This window comes from Dasypus novemcinctus, assembly GCF_030445035.2.
Source record: "Dasypus novemcinctus isolate mDasNov1 chromosome 11 unlocalized genomic scaffold, mDasNov1.1.hap2 SUPER_11_unloc_3, whole genome shotgun sequence".
NCBI classification, from domain to species: Eukaryota; Metazoa; Chordata; class Mammalia; order Cingulata; family Dasypodidae; genus Dasypus; species Dasypus novemcinctus.
The window spans coordinates 384,173-399,027 of record NW_026688127.1 but is presented as its reverse complement, the minus strand read 5'-3'; the positions used below and the strand labels follow the sequence as shown (position 1 = coordinate 399,027).

The following is a 14,855-nucleotide window of genomic DNA, read 5'->3' as shown; positions in this document are numbered from 1 at the left end:
GGCTGGGAATGGTTCCCTCCACACCCACACACACCTGGAGGGATAAATCCAGAGCAGGTGGTCCTACACCTCCTTCCACCACCTTGGACGTGGTGCCCCTTCTTCAACCTCTTCTCACTACTTTCCTTTCAGCTCTAGTCTGGCTGGGACTCAGGGCAAGGGCAGTTGGCGGAAGATAGGCAGAGCATGTATGGGCGGGGTCACGGCCCGCTGGAGGGCCTGGGGCTAGAGGCGGAGGTGCAGACCAATGAGGAGCTTGGGTCATCCTGCAGGTTATGACTGGCTGGGAGCTTGTAACCACAGTGTCTATTGGTGGATTGAAGGCTGGGTGCCTGCTGAGCCAATGTGAGGGGGGCGCGGAGCGAGCTTTAGAGCCCAGTGGCTGCAGGGGCTGCTGGGTCTTGGGACTGCCACAAATGATGAGAAGGGAGGTGACAGACATGCTGCCTTTCTGCCCTGATTGGAAAAAGGCTGAGGAGGGACAGAACTGCTGCCGCTTCTGCTGCAGTACCTTCCGTGATGGACATCAGCCCAAGGTGGGTCACCAGGTCTCTCACTTCACAGAGGGCACCCTCCCTGTCTCCTCTTGTCCTTAGCACCAGGCTGCTCCCTGGCTTCCCCTCCTCGGGGCTGGCTTCAGCATCAGGTCCCTCAGGCAAGGCCTGTCTGGGGGAGAGAGGAAGAGGTTTATGTGCTTGGGGGCAGTTTTCAGTAACGATGGGAATTCTAGGCAGGCGGGCTGTGGGGCTGCAGCGGCTGTCAGGCAGCCACCGCCATGTTGTCCTTCCTTCCTGGCTGAGGGAATGGGCTGATGAGGACCAACACAGCTGCTCTTGTTACACTGGCAATTCCCGCCTCCCCATGCATACTCCAACATCCCAGAGTCAGCTCCTCTGCTCTTTCTGACACCCATTTCCATACCTACAAATATACTCAGAATCCAGATGTGTCTAACTGGCTCCAAGCCTCAGCTTGTATTAGGTTATCATATCATTTGTGCAGATAGTGCATAGTGCAGAGTATTCAATTTTCCTCATTTTCCCCCCATTTTTTATTATGGAAGTTTTGAGCTTACAAAACAATCATGCATAACGTGCAGAATTCCCATATATCACCCCTCAACCAAAATCTTACATTGTTGTGGAATATTTGTTACAGATTATGAAAAAATACAGTATTACCACCATGGTCCATTGCATATATTTGGTGTATTTTTTCCATATGCCCCCCTATTAGTAATACCAAGTATGAGTATTGTACATCTGTGATACTTCATGAGAGAACACTCTCCTATTTGCACTGTTAGCCACAGTCCATCTTCCACCACATGGCTCACTGTGTTATAGAGTCCCATGCTTTTTACATTCTATTCAAAGTGTATACTCAGTGGCTCTCACTTTCTTCACAGAGTTGTGCAGTCCTTGTCAACTAAACCTTTGAATGTTTTCGTTAGTCCTTTGTCAATTTTTTAAAAATTTAAATTTGTTTCATTCTGTTAACATATGTACTGCATAAAATTCAAATGAAGAAACACCAGTTTTTATTTACAAAACTCAAAGCATAATAATAATGAGTGCAATGTTTTGTGATAAAGTTTTCATAAGGAGAAGAATGAATAACACCATTTTGCTTCACTGAGCTTATGGGTGAGTGTTCCCTATCTTCAAAATTGATTGCTAATCTATATCTGTGAATACTGATTGTGTGCATGAGAGCAATAAAAGTTCATGTGGCACTATCATTCTTTAACACATGTGAGCTTCAAATATTTCCATCAAATACCAGCTGATGAATAATACATTTTTAAAAAGCTGTGGGTATTAAAGGGCTTATATTTCCACTAGCTACATGAATTTTTCTACATAAGCGCCTTTTCCTGCTCCACACACATTTTTACCACCATAACCCAGGTAAGCAGATTCCACTTCAGGTTATACCAAGTTAGCTTTTTATCCATAACTTTGAAAATATTCTTACCTGTATTTAAGTAAATCTATGCAGAGTATGCATAGAGGGTGATTTTCTATCACTTCCAACTCAGCAATGAGACCCTGAATCCTTGCTTTAAAACCACAGCTGAACAGTCTGGGCTCCACAGGAGCCAAGGGAAATAAGTTACAATCCTTTGCCTTGTCTTTTTTCTCTTCTGTTTTAACCATTTGTAAGTGTATAACTCCTTGTTGTGCTGTTATCACCTCCCTCCATTACCAAAGCTTTTTCATCACACAAAATAGAAACTCCTTGCTTCCCATCATCCACCCCCAAGGCCCTGGTAACTTGTAATCTACTTTTTCCTCAGTGAACTTCATTATTCTACACATTTCATATAAGAGCAATTCTCTAATATTTTTGAATCTTGATTATTTCACTTAACATAATGGTTTTTTAATGCAAATGAAGAATTATTCTGTAACATTTTTCTCTATCCATATCATTTTAAAAATCAGTTATACAGGTGTATAATAATACAGTATATTTGTATTTATATTTTATATAGGCAATGTCTTATATAGGCAATGTCACTCATATTTGTGTTTGACATGAAGTTTTACTATCATATGCAGTCCCATGTTACAGTTTCTAGCTTTCCTTTTAGTGATATCCATGACCTTAGACATTCACTTTCCACCACTGTCCTAACCATACAATAGCACTATTAGTTTCAAACACCATGATATCCTTTCCCCATCTCTATTCATTACCAAAGATTTACAAAAAATTTTTTACCAATTATGCACAGGTTAAACCTCAGCTTTCCATTCTCTAACCTCAGTCTTTTTTATGGTGACTTATATTATAATTATTAACTACACGACTTTACAAAATATATTTAATTCTTAATACTATTAGCATAATGTTTCATGATTCACTCATGTTTCAGTTCTCATTGTAACTACTTTTTTAAAGCTGCATATTTTTCTAATATATCTATATGCCATTTTGTTTATTCATCAGGTTATGGGCATTTGAGTTGCCTCCACCTTTGGCTTGTGCTAACAGTGATGCTAAAAACATTCCTGGACAAGATTAGCTTCTCACTGTATAAGCACATTTATGGAAATGATTATGGAATACATGACACAGTTGCGGTAGAGAGTACAAAAAACAAAATGGATGTCTATATATGCCCATTTTATTGCATATTAAGAATATGAGTTTGTCAGTCAAATATTTGGTCTCTACAACAGACCAATGTTCTAAATGGTGTTATCTGCAACATTAAATGGAAAAAAATCACATAAAACACAAGATGTTTTAAGATAAATGAACATTTTGTATTTTAATGAGTAATTAATGCTGTTGTCCTAAAATAAACTGTCATGATATTTCCAGCAATTTTGTATGGTAGATAACTTTCTGTTGTATGATTTTGTCATTGTGATAACAAAATCTCTAATACATCTGCACACAGAAGTTTTAGCAAATCTTTCAAATATTTCACACAGCATTAAAAATTATGGGACTATTAATGTCCTTGTTGGAGGGAGTTTAGAGTTTGTTTATCCTTGTAGGAGAAATCTTGGGTCACTTCCTGTAACAGTTTTCAACCTTAATAATATGCTTGTGATAACATTTCTGAAATATTTTCAGACATAAGCTTTATTAAACTAATAAATAAGCCATATATCACTAACAAAAAAGTTAGAGGATATTTACAAAAATAGTACAAAACCCATACAGAGAATCCTACATAGCCCTATCCAACTTTGCCACATTTTCCACATCATTATGTATCATCTATCTATCTATCTATCTATCTATCTATCTATCTATCTATCTATCTATCTATCTATCTATCTAATCTATCTACCTACCTACCTACCTACCTACCTATCTTCTATTTACCCATTATATCCATCCATCCATTTTATGGTCACCTAACTGAAGGGTATATAAACCATGCTCCTTGAGCACTCAATACTTCAATGTACATTTCCTAGGAAGAAGGATATTCACTTATGCAACCACCTTAAATAATAGCTAAGTTCATAAATTTAGCACTGATATAAAGTTCACAGTTTATATTCTATTTTTCTTATGTACCAATAATGTTCCTTTGATTTTTTTTCCTCCCTTGCTAGACCCCATCTAACATCCAAGATCATGTATTATATTTAATTGTCATTGTCTCTTTATTTGTACTTTTTATTCTTTTAACTGTGAGAATATATCATAAACTTTCCATCCCAACCACTCCCAAGCATGCAATTCAATGGGATTAATCACATTCACAATATTTCAATATCCTTACTCAATTCCATTAGTAATCCTCCCCAAACAGAATCCCTACACTCTTGGTGCCCTGTTTTCTCTTAGGAGGTTTTATGGTGAGAGATTAACTCAGAAGTGATGATGCCTGAATAGTGGAAATGGGAGAGGGAGGGAAATGTAAATAAATCTATAAATGTAATGTAAATCAAGGTGGAGTCTCCAGGTCCAGATGCCTGGGCAGGAAGTGAGGAATTAGGCAGAGTCATGGGTGACTTCAGTTTCTTGTCCTCCCTAAGATGGAGAGCAGAGAAAGAGGAGGCTGTGTTGGAGACAGAATAGAGGCAGAGAAGAAGATGAGTCCTGTTTTGCTATATATTTTTTCTTTAGATTAAAATGAAGGAAAGATCTTACTGGAAAGCAGAAAATGGAAAGTACATACTAGCTAAAATTCTATTAATCTTTATATGACTTTTTAAATTGATATAAATTCAAACATTTAGTTTGTGATTAAATGTGGGGCTTAATGTAGATGGAAATATTATTTTGTTCTTGATTCTGGTTCTCCTCTTGTATCTCCAACTACACAAAGTTTCAGTCTTCTTCTTGAGCTCATCTCTTCCCTTTCCTGCTACCACCACACATATTATTTTTTTGTTTTCATTAAGTATTTTTAGAACAGTTTTAAAATTACAGAAAGTTGCAAGGATAATCCATAGAATTCCCCTACTTTAATAGATATTTAACATCTTACATTTAAACAGTACTATAGTGAACAAATATTGCCATGCTATTATGAACCAAATTCCATACTTTATTTGCATTCCCTTCATTTTAATAAACTTTTCCTATCTCAGAATTCCATCCAAGGTACATTACTTTTTTGTTTGTTTTATTAGAGAGCTTGTGAGCTTATAAAACAGTATGTGTAATGTACAGAATTCCCATATATCACCTCTCAACTGGCACCTTATATTTGTTACAGATTATGAAAGGACACGATCAGACTATGACAACTAACTATAGTTCATAGTGTACACTTGGTATATTTTTCCATGCAGTCTCTATTAATGGTATGTATTAGTATTGTGCATTTGTTCTGGTACATGAGAGAACACTCTCTTATTTGTACTGTTAACCACATGGTTCACTGTGTTATACAGTTCCATGTACAACACATTCTATCCAAAGTGTACACTCAGTGACTCTCACTTTCATCACAGAATTGTACAGTCATTCCCTCAATAAAGCTAACATTTTCTTTAGTCCCAAAGAAAAAAATACCATATATATTTTTTTGCCCTTATTTTTTTTTTATTTTTTATTTTTTTTTTATTGACTTTGTAATAATATTACATTAAATATATATGTGAGGTCCCATTCAACCCCACCCCCCCACCCCCCTCTCCCCCCCTCCGCCCCCCAACAACACTCGTTCCCATCATCATGACACATCCATTGGATTTGGTAAGTACATCTTTGGGCATCTCTGCACCTCATAGACAATGGTCCACATCATGGCCCATACTCTCCTCCATTCCATCCAGTGGGCCCTGTGAGGATTTACAATGTCCGGTGATTACCTCTGAAGCACCATCCAGGGCAGCTCCATGTCCCAAAGACGCCTCCACCTCTCATCTCTTCCTGCCTTTCCCCATACCCATCGTCCACCATGTCCACTTTTCCCAATCCAATGCCACCTCTTCTATGTGGACATTGGATTGGTTGTGTCCATTGCACCTCTATGTCAAGAGGAGGCTCAGATTCCACATGGCTGCTGGATGCAATCCTCCCATTTTCAGTTGTAATCACTCTAGGCTCCATGGTGTGGTGATTGTCCTTCTTCAACTCCATCTTAGCTGAGTGTGGTAAGTCCAATAAATCAGATTGTAGGTGCTGGAGTCTGTTGAGGCTCATGACCTGGCTATCACATTGTCAGTTCAGAGATTCAAATCCCCTAAATATATCTTAAACCCCAACGTTAACTGCACCTCCAGCACATTAGCATGAAAGTCTTATGAAGGGAGATCCCATCTGAGACCAGATTCATCACACATAAACACCATTTCCAAAGAGGGGCCATCTGCCCTGGTAGTTAACCCCATCGGCCATGACCATAACTCTCATGGGTCTCTTTAGCCTTCAAAGGAACCAATATCTGGGGGTTGTATCTGCTTTATCTGTCTCTCTGACTCTGCTCAGTTGTGCATGAGGGCAATCCTTCTGCCAGCCTCCAGACTCTTTTTTAGAAACTCGTAGCCATATAAACTCATTTCTCCTTTCCATTTCCCCCTTACTTTAGGTCAAACAGCATTTTAAAGTCATGGTATTTTATGTAGACATGGATATTCTGCTGATCCGAAAAATACCATATTTTGATCCTTAGCATTGATATAGTACCTTCTTTGACATTGATCCAAGAGTATCATAAAATTGCTTTTAACTATAGTCCGTAAGTTACTGTGACTGAAAGGGGTGTCTAGTCATGGAAATGTTGATTGAAACAAAGCTAAAGAGTAATCTAGGGCCTGAATAACATAGTGAACCCAGAGGTTAATGAGAATAGTGGTTAATAATACAAATATAAGAATGCTCTTCTATGAACTACCACAAATAATGTCACTATTACATGATGCTAAGAATAGAGTGATGCATGTGAAAAATATAATTAATGTAATTTCTTACAGTTTTTAAGTTGGGATGTTTGGCTTTTTGTTGAGATTTAGTAATACCTTAAATATTCTGTATATCATACTCTTAACAAAAATACATTCCAAATATTTTCTTCCATTCTGTACATTTTATTTTCATTTTATTGATAATGTCCTTTGACTCTCAGAAGTTGTGTTTCATGGGTCCCCAGCAGATGCACAGATGCTCTTGCATGAGGTGGCACCCTGCAGGCACACCAGAGGCCTGTGCACCCCCAGCAGCCTTCCACTCAGGTTCAGAGCCTCAATGCACATGTGGCTTTGGGCTGCAGGTGGGGGAGAGGTAGTGCCAAGGATCCATGCATGTCCCAGCAGCACACAGGCACAGGGGCTACCAGGGTGCCACCCACCACTCACCCTGCTCCTGATGCAGTCCTGCAAGGCCATGGTGGGGGCCCCATGCATGGCATGGGTGGTGAAGATGAGGCAGAGTCACTGGCCATCTGGGCCCACTGGGCAGAGAGGGCATGGCCATCTTGGAGGAGAGGGAGGTCCCAGCAGGGGGAAGCAGTGGTGGCAGCAGTGTGGTACAGCAAGATGTGTACCTTTGAGGGCTGTGGCAAAACCAGAGCCAGGTGGCCCAGCAGCACAAGCTGTGGATGTCAAGAAGCACCATGACAAGATGCACAAGGACAGGTACAAGGGGAAGAGTGACTAGGCCCTGGGCAGTGGCAGTGTGGTGGCGTCAGGCTGGAGATGTGGCTGGGGCAGGGAAGGAATCTCAGGCTGGGTGACAGCACACCTGCCATTTGAGAGCACGGGGGCAGGACTGGGAGGACAGGTAGGCAGTGAGGGCTGTGTGATCACACAACAGCAGCAGAGACACTTCCCCTTGGTGGAGCTAAGGTTTGGAGGTCATCACTCCCTACTTTCAGCATTCTGTCCTCAGTATCCCATTCTCAATACCTATTACCTACATCCTATTACCCTACTCTCAATACCCCCCCTTTTTTTTTTGAGTACTCCTAGAGGGAAAACATTGAATGGCTGTGGATTGTTTGGGATTGTTTGAGTTAAACTGTGATGAAGGGAAGGCAGTGTCTGGAGCTGGGCTTCAGCCTGTGGATCCCTGCCCTTCCCTTGCTGCATTTTGCTCTTGCACAGATGGTCAGTCTGCTCTTCAACTTCATCTGTGACATAGACACACCTGCTAAATGACATTGCAGTGAAAGAAGTGAGATATACCATTCTGAATGCTTATCAGTGTTCAGTAGGTAGTAAAATTCATTAAGCCTTTAAAAAAAGAAGGTATATTTGATCAAGTCCAGTTTAGCTATTTTTTTCATTTTCTGTTTGTGTGCATTGTTGTAAAATACAAAATCAGTGCTTACTTCAAGGTGCTAAAGTTAGTTATCTCTTTTATTTTAGGAGTTGTATGGTATTAACTCTTATATTTAGATCTTTGATCTATTTTGAATTAATTTTTCCATATAATGATAAGGGGGTATTCACATTCATTCTTTTCATATGGATTTCTTGTAGTCCCAGTACCATATTTTGAAGAGATTATTTATTGTTTCCCCATTGAACAAACTTGGGCATTTGTCAAAAATTAACTGCCCATAGATGTGTGGATTTTAGGCTGGACTTTAAATTCTAGTCCATTGGTATATTTGTTCATATGCCAGTTCCACACAGTGTTTATTCCTGTAGCTTCATAGCAAGCTTTGTAATCAGCAAGTCTGATTCCTTTAGATTTTTCCTTATTTCAAGTTTGTTTTGCTTACGCAATACCTCTTAGAGTGCCTGTGAATTTGACAATCATCTTTAGCATTTTTGCAAATGCTACTGGAATTTTGATAGGGATTGCATTGAACTTGTAGATTCTTTTGACAATATTGATATATTAATAGTGTTGTCTTTCAATTCATGAACACTGGATGTATACCCAGTTTGTTTAGGTCTTTAATAATTTCTTTCAGCAATGCTTTGTATTTCAATATCTCAAGATATTTCATTAGTCCCTTGAGATTTCTTCTTCAACTCTTTGGATGTTTAGTAATATACTGTTTGATCTCTACATGTTTGTAAATTTTCCAGTTTTCCCCCGCTACTGATTTTTGAGAAGATCCTTTGTATGATTCCAATATTTTAAATATTATTTTCATTTTATATATGGTCTAATATATGGTATACCCTGGAAAAATTTCCATATGTATTGTCCACATGTACTCTGATGTTATTGGTTGTATATATGGCAGATTACTTATCACCATTATATCTTTGTTGATTGGGCCTTTTATTAATGTAAAAATTTTTATACCTGAAGACTCTATTTCTGAAAATAATATAGCCTCTGGGGCTTCTTGTGATTATCATTCTCATGGAAATAATTTTTCTCCTTATTTTTCATTTACATCTTTTTGAGATTGTACCTAAAGTGAGTCTTTGTAGACCACATTTAGCAGGATCAGGTTTTTCATCCAGTCTATCAATCTCTTTCTTTTAATAGGGGAGTTTAATCCTTTGACAGTTAAGACAATAGAAGAAGGAAGAAAATATATTTTCAATTTTGCTATTTGATTTCTGCGTGTCATGTATGTTTATTGTTCCTCAGTGACGGCTGTAATGCTGTTTTTTTTCCTTTTTGTGGCTTTCTGCTCTGTACTATTTGGATTTCCTTCCCTTTTCTTCTTTATATTTTTATGTTATTATTGGTTACCTTTGTATTTAACAATAACTGCTTAAAATAAAAAACCTAGTTAGACTAGTACCAACCTCATCTCAGTAATAAACAGTCTATCCCCACAATACTCCACCTCTTTTTTTGTGTTCTTACTGTCTTAGGTTACACCTTTGTATGTTGCATGCCTGTTAACATAGACTTTAAACAATTTTTATATCTCTAAGTTATGTATTTTGGGGCACTATTTTTAAATGCATAAATGTTTATTTCATCCTGTTTTACTGTGCCTTTCATTAATAGGTAGCCTCCTGTTTTGTCTTGTAACTGATTTTGGTTTTTAATTGTTTTTTGGAGAAGTTGATGGTTTAGAGCATACTCATCCAAAAAAATAAAGGATTCCCATGTGCCTCTGCGGTTATCACCTTGCATTAGTATGAAATATTTGTTACAATTGATGATATCATATTTGTATAATTGTATTATTAACTGTAGTCCATGGTTTAAGTTAGTATTAACAATGTAGTGTAGATCTATGTATGTGTGTATTCTGTTTTGTAAGACATTTGAATTAGTCAATTTTGTCCAATATTGTTATATCCACTTGTGTTCTCATTTGGCTAATAACTGTGTGGAAATATTTTTGCATCCTTTCACTACATTCTTTGCTTGAGTAAATTCAATTACTGTACTTTTGCAGCTCCAAATTTCTCTTCTTTTATAATTTCTATCTCTAGTTTATTCTGTGAGTTTTCTGTTTTCCTGCTTTCCTTTATTTCTTTCCATATGGATTCATTTAGGTTATGTATATTTTTAAGATAAGTCATTTAACATCTTAAACAAATTGCTCTATTTTATGAGCTTCCTCAGGAATGTTTTCTTGCAAACATTTTTTTTTCTGTGAGTGGGTTATAGTTTCCCTTTTTGTTGGTCTTGTAACTTTTTGTTGATTCCTGGACATAAAAAGATAACAGGAATAAAAAGCCCTGTTTCAAGACACCTCTGCCAGTTTCACCTGAGGGGTGTGGAACAATGGCTGCCCTTAGTTCTGATTCCTCAGTGGTCTCAAAAGCAGTGAATAGCAATCAGACAATGTGCTAGCTTACTTAGAAAGAATTGTTTCTTAATGTGCATCCTGACACCAGTGAATTCAACCTCAAACCTGGGTCACAGTCTCATCTCTGTAAGAAATCTTACTAGGATTGTCTTAGTAAAGGTATCATGCATTTTTTAGTAGATATTTTTAAAGTTATTTCTCTCCCCTTCCTCCCCAACCCCCCCCCCACATTGTCTGCTTTCTGTGTCCACTCACTGTGTGTTCTTCTGTGACTGCTTCTAGCCTTATCAGCAGCACCGGGAATCTGTGCAATTTTGTTGCATTATCTTGTTGTGTCAGCCCTCTGTGTGTGTGGTGACATTCCTGGGCAGGCTGTACTTTCTTTCACACTGGGCGGCTCTCCTTGCAGGGTGCACTCCTTGTGCATGGGGCTCCCCTACACAGGGGACACCCCTGCGTGGCACAGCACTCCTTGCATGCATCCGCACTGTGCATGGGCCAGCTCCACATGGGCCAAGGAGGCCTGGAGTTTGAACCGCAGACCTCCCATGTGGTAGGCAGATGCCCTATCCATTGGGCCAAGCCCACTTCCTGGTATCATGCATTATTATTGCTCTTCATTTGTGGTCAATGTTATTAAACACTGTTGAGTTTCTGTGTCTGTGACATTTTTACCCTTTATTAACAATGATGTCAGAGTTTCCTCCCCACACATACAGCCTTTTCATGGTCTCCCAAAGCCATGCTCAATGTCATTTCATGTCAGGAGCCTCCAGCCATCCATGCAAGACCTTGCTCACACTTGTACCTGGCAGTTTATGCCTCCCCCAAAACTAAGTTAAGTCTCCATTTGGAGACCAGGAATTGCTGGTGATGGCCTGCAGGGCCATGGGGGGAGGCTTGTTGTCCCACCCAGTTTACCCTTTGATGCCTTTTTGGGTGAACATCAACCAAATTCTCCAAATTCACTGCAGGGGACAGATCAGAACCAGCTTGCTTCAGGGCTCTGAGCAGTAGATTCACTTTACCTGACACAGGAGCCTCCTTTCTACTCTTTGCTGAGGCTTCAGACAGTGGTCCAAGGTGCACATCCACACCACCCAGCCAGCATCTGCCAGGACCAGCCATCTGTTTGGAGGCCTCCTGAGGCAGCCCCGAGATGGTCTAAGTTTCTGGAAGATGGTCCGACAGCCAAAACCAAGTCAGCTTGCTAGGGAGTTCCCAGGGTCTTTGCCCTGAGCAGCAGCTGTCAGTGGTGGGACAGGGATTCCAAGGGTAACATGAAAAATTTCTCCCAGGCCCTCTTCAATGGCTGGAATGTTGTCCTGCTGGACCCTTCAGGCTGATATGGCCTGGGGAAAAACAGCTGTCTCTCTCTGCCCTGGCCAAGAAAAGTCTCATAGTTCATGTGCCCTTACAGCAGTTCAGGCCGATTTTCCAGTTCCAACTGTCAGATTGCTTATTGTCTTGGAAGTCAATAGGACATTCTAAATGATGTTTTTCCATAGATGTCTGGGTGGCAGTAGCTGAGCATTTATATTGTCAAGGTTGTGGACTACTCAGGAGATTCCAGTGTGCACCTTCAGCGTTAGATTGAGGGTTAAGTTTTGAGAGACATTGAAGTTTAAGTTTATAGTTAGAGATGTAAGGACAAAGTTGTGGTTAGGGTGATGGTTAGAAATAGTTTTCCTCAAAATCTCCTCTGGAGGTACCTGTTCAGATATGAACCTGTGTCTTGAAATTGTTCCTGTGACACTGGTACAGGTCTGTGGGCTTTGGGCAAGGTCTATACAACATATCATTTCACTTGGAAATCCACAGTGGAGCAGCCAGGAATTTTCAGTCACACTTCTAATGCCATTTCCTTCCAGAGAGGTGGGATTTCTTGTGACAGGATAATCCAAAATCCTTTTCAGTGCTCTTTTGTTATCTGAGGGCATGTGATTGCTCATAACATTTCTAATATTCACATTTTATGGTGGAAACTGCTGGACTCTGACTTCTGGGCTCAGAGATGGCACTGCAGGTCTGGCCTGGATATTGGTTGATGCTCCTTGGTTGTATGACAGTTCTGAAAAATGTTCAATCCTCTTATGGTGTCATTCTCACGCCAGCACTCATGGAATCCAGTTTTGCTTGAGGGTAATCTGTGGCATAACTAGGTGGATTAACATCCTGAAAGTCCCACTCGAGTCACCTAGACAAAGCACAGGTAATGGAAGAGGCTGGTGGAGGTCTTTTCTGCAGCCTTCCTCTGTAAGATTGTCAAAAAACCCTTAGGGAGCTAGCAACAGCCCTTGCTGGGCAGGGAGGCCTTTGCTGGGAGTGTCTCCTGATCATTAGCTGTTCCTGACAGAAATTAGTGGCTTTAGTGCCCTTCTGAAAAAACATTCAAAGTCTCCCTTCAGCTCCTGGGGTCTCAATGAACTTGTCCTAAAGAGGAACACACCTAAACTTTGTGTGTAAGGGGTTTTCAGGTTGGAGATATTGTCCCAAGTTACCTTCCTCAGGCCACTGGGCTGCAGTGGTCTCTTCTGCACCAGGTGTGGAGGCCATACACCCTGGCTGTCCTGGATGGGAACTGTCCCCTATACACCTGCACACACCTGGATGGGTAAATTCAGGGCAGGTGGTCATGTACCACCTTGGCAAGGTCCTCCTGGGATACATCCACTGCCTCAGAGGCAGCATCTCCTCTTTGTCTTCTTGTCAGCCCTGCTTTTCCATCCTATAGGTCTGCCCATCAGTCTTCCAGGTTCCTGTGGCCACTTTCTCCAGATAAATGCTATTGTTTCTTCCATTACTAGTCACAATTGTTCTTAGTAGAATACCAGTAAGTTCACTCTAATCCATATTTTATTCATCCATCCTGTGTACCCTGGGTTGGTGATGTCCACTCAACCTCTATGTTGAGAGAGGGTTTAGATCCCACATGGTTGATGGGTGTGAATCTCCTGCTTATAGTTGTAGGCACTCTTGGTTCCCTGGTATGGTGGTTGACAATCTTCATTTCCCTGTTAGCTGACCTGTGTAAGTCCAACAAAATGAAGAGTAGGAATTGCAACTCTGCTGAGGCTCAGGGCCCAGCTGGCATATGGCAAGTCCAGAGATTCAAGTCTCCTGGGTATACACCAACCCCAGTGCCAACTACAGGTTCAGTAAAAGTGACAGAAGTGGCATGTGTAGAAAGGTCTCACCTAAGTCCAACTCCACACTCAGGAACACAAATTCCAAAGTAGGGCCCACTGGCAAGGCACTGAACTCCAGAGCCAACTGCCTAAACCATAGAACCTGTGTGTCTCCATAACCCTCAGGAGAACCAGTACCTGGGGTTTTATCTGCTTTGGCTATCTCTGGGATCCTGCTAAGTCATGCATAAACACAACCCCTCTGATGACCTTCTGACTTTTTTGAAGGCTCTTTACCATCTAAACTCATTTGTCTTTACCATTTCCCCCTTTTATTCAAGGTCTTTTTCTAGTTGCATCACCAGTTAGTGACTGGTAATAATCCTTCAGGGCAAGGGATGCTCATCACTGCGAGTCATGTCCCATGGGGGGGGGGGGTAAGGTAATATGTTTACATGCTGAATTTGGCTTAGACAGTGGTCAAATTTCAGCAACATGGAGGTTCTCAGGAGGTAACTCTTAGGCACCCTGCAGCTCTGGGCCTGGTTCAAATTTCAGGCGCACAGGTTCATAAGCATAGTCTTCAGTATCAAAGGCTCATCATTGGAGCATTCTTCTTCACTGATCTTTGCCCTTGCACATGGAGGTTGTTGCTGTTTCATTGGGGAATGTGACACATTTCCCTGGCTAGGAACTCAGCACTCCCTCAGTTGTCATTTGTAACAGTATATACATGCCCTGGAGAACTCCCTCCCAACCTTGTGTCCCCCATCAATAACACCCCACACCAGAGTTCCTCCTCTGCCATAGCTGGACCCCTCTGTGGTCCAAAACATCTTCAAAAATGAACCCTAATATATTGCCAAATTCAATTAATATGAAAATGAAGTAGTAGTGATAGGTTTAAAGATTAGTAGTAGATTGCATACTATTGTAGAAATACTAAAATAGAGTAAAAATAAATTGGGGTATTAAAAAGTGCAAACTATCATAAAACTTTGTTTTGACATTTTGCCTTTCATCACTCTAATAGGTGTTGCCATGTATGTACAGTGGCAAGGCCGTTTCTTTCACTTCTTCCTCAGTGTCTACATCCTTTCTTTTTTTCCCTAATTTTTAATTTTGTC

The 14,855-nt window shown here is 40.4% G+C and overlaps 1 long non-coding RNA gene across 1 annotated transcript in view; it reads left to right on the top strand.

Annotated features, from left to right (window-relative positions):
* The first annotated feature begins 334 nt into the window (after positions 1-334).
* The window catches only part of LOC131277387 (uncharacterized), a 71,617-nt gene continuing 57,096 nt past the window's right edge, over positions 335-14,855 (top strand). Inside the window, exon 1 of the long non-coding RNA XR_009184565.1 lies at positions 335-536. This is a non-coding gene — a long non-coding RNA (uncharacterized lncRNA). The remainder of the gene's footprint in view (positions 537-14,855) is intronic.